The sequence below is a fragment of the Anopheles arabiensis genome, chromosome 2, assembly GCF_016920715.1.
Source record: "Anopheles arabiensis isolate DONGOLA chromosome 2, AaraD3, whole genome shotgun sequence".
NCBI lineage: Eukaryota > Metazoa > Arthropoda > Insecta > Diptera > Culicidae > Anopheles > Anopheles arabiensis.
In genome coordinates, this window is record NC_053517.1 from 76,567,077 (window position 1) to 76,569,364 (window position 2,288).

Genomic DNA, 2,288 nt, shown 5'->3' on the forward strand with positions numbered 1-2,288 from the left:
TGCGAGCTGGCCTTAAGGCTTGGCCGTTGGGATGAATTCCTGTTGTGCGTACCAAAATGTAATCTAAAACGAGAGAAAGAGAAACGACAACAAACTTGATGGCATGTCAGCTGAACAAGCCATTCAGTATGCGAGCGAGCAGGAGTAATCCGCCGATCTATGTAATTGCAATTGCGTGAAGGTGTTCGAATGAAATGATGAAGTTCTTGAATGATTCGATTTGTAGTCCTGAAAAGGACTGTTGCTTGGAACCAAGAGAGCGTTATTGCAATGCTGTCGTAGAAGCATGCAGTATAACGTGTAGTAGGTGGTTTACTTCTTGGCTGCAGCTGCCTTTTTGGGGGCAGCGGCTTTCTTAGGTGCGGCAGCCTTCTTGGGAGCGGCGGCCTTCTTGGCGGGAGCTGCTGCCTTCTTTGGTTTCGGTGCTTTCGGCTTGGCAGCCGCGGCCTTGGATGGCTTGGTGGATTTCTGCTTCGCGGCTGCCGGTTTCTTGGCGGCTTTCTTCGCTCCGTCGGCGGCCTTGGGTTTCTTAGCTGCGGCGGCCTTCGGTTTCTTGGCGGCGGCACCGTCAGCCTTCTTGGTGGTCTTCTTGGCGGCGGCCTTCTTCTCTCCGGCAGGCTTCTTGGCTGCGGTCTTCTTCTTCTTGTCCGCGGCAGAGGCCGCCTTCTTGGGGGCCGCTGCCTTCTTCTTCTTCTCTACCGCTGGCTTCTTGGCTGCGGCCGAGAGCTGAACGAGCCCGACGCACCGGTTCCCTTGGTCTGGACCAGCTTGCCGTTGGCGACGGCAGTCTTGAGGGCCTTCTTGAAGAAAGTGGCCAGCTTGGTCACGTCAGCCTTGTAGTTGGCCGCCACGTACTTCTTGATCGCCTGCAGCGAGGAACCGTTGCGTTCGTTGAGTGCCTTGACGGCGGCCAGCATCATCTCGTTGATCGGGGGATGTGCCGCTGGCTGCTTGGGCTTCTTGGGGCCGGCGGCCGCCTTTGGCTTCTTCGGTGACTTGGCCGTGGTGGCTGGGGCAGCAGCAGCTGCTGCAGCCGGGACTTCGGTCGCTGCGGAATCGGCCATCGTAGTTGCTTTCGCGCTTGTTTGAGGGGTTATTCGCTTTCACTCACACACTGACACAGCAATGTTTATGTTTATGCTTATGCTCGCCTATGCTCGGGGGTGACTCGAATTTGGGAACTCGAGAGGAAACACATGGAAAGCTTATGTCAGATTTTCGATGCGGTTGTCAAAGAAAGTTGCAAAAATACTGTTGTACTTTCTACCGAAAATAACCACATTTTTGCTCTGAACACTTGAATAAGATGATTGGTTCGGGTTGGCAAAATGTTAGGCTTTCTAAAAATGTATAGTTTACATCTAAACTATCTCTACAGAAGACGAAAATAGCGATAGAAGTGCGGATTTGCGCGACGCTGCAGCGATAGGATGGGATGTTTTGTGGTATATCTCTTGTAAACCGCATTTCCGACACCTCAAGAGTGGTAAAATAGTGAGTTTAACATTTTTCCTACCAAAGTACATCAAATGAACGATATATGGTAGCAGCAAAGTGTATTAAAATGGCAAAACAAAATGCATCTCCCCAGCGTCAAATCGATCGAAAACCGAGTGACGTTTGCTTGTTTGGGTTGGCTTGGTGTATCGAGATAGTAAGAAATAATTCATGTTCTATGCATTTTTATGTATGGTAAATGAAAATTTTGATAAAAAATGCGTACTTAAACTTGTATTAACTTCGATATGATCAATAATGTTCCACAATTCACCAAGGCAATGCAAGTAAAGTTTGCTCTACGTGGCGTTTGACAGATGTGCGTCAGAGATGATATGCTACGGATGGCGTATGGAAGCCGATGTGGATCGAGTCACAGGATCGGTGCATTTTAGGAACAAGGAACCACAATCGGCATGAAATGTGGTCGGAGTAGTCCACAGGTAATTGTCATGCAATGTGTTTGTTATTAGATTCCGGGAGCATTCCAGACCAAAGGTGGATCACCATGTGGAAATTTGAATGAATAGTCTAGATGCTCCTGAGGGAATTGTCTTGATCAGGGGCCTCCAAACTTTTCAGCTCGCGGGCCGCATTCCTTCAAAAATAAATATGTTGAGGGCCATGTGACGCTACCTTCAACTGATGAGTGAACGTTTAAATCTCGTTTTTATAACAAAATACTAACGATATTTGTACAGTCTCGTGTTACTAAAGCTTGATTTTTATCTAAGAAAAGTAAAACATACAATTTCATTTGAAAAAGTCACAATAAGGTAATATATATATTA

General features: G+C 47.6%; 1 pseudogene; it reads right to left on the minus strand.

Annotated features, from left to right (window-relative positions):
• On the minus strand, positions 1-1,191 carry LOC120897688 (annotated as a pseudogene).
• Between the last annotated feature and the right edge of the window lie 1,097 nt (positions 1,192-2,288).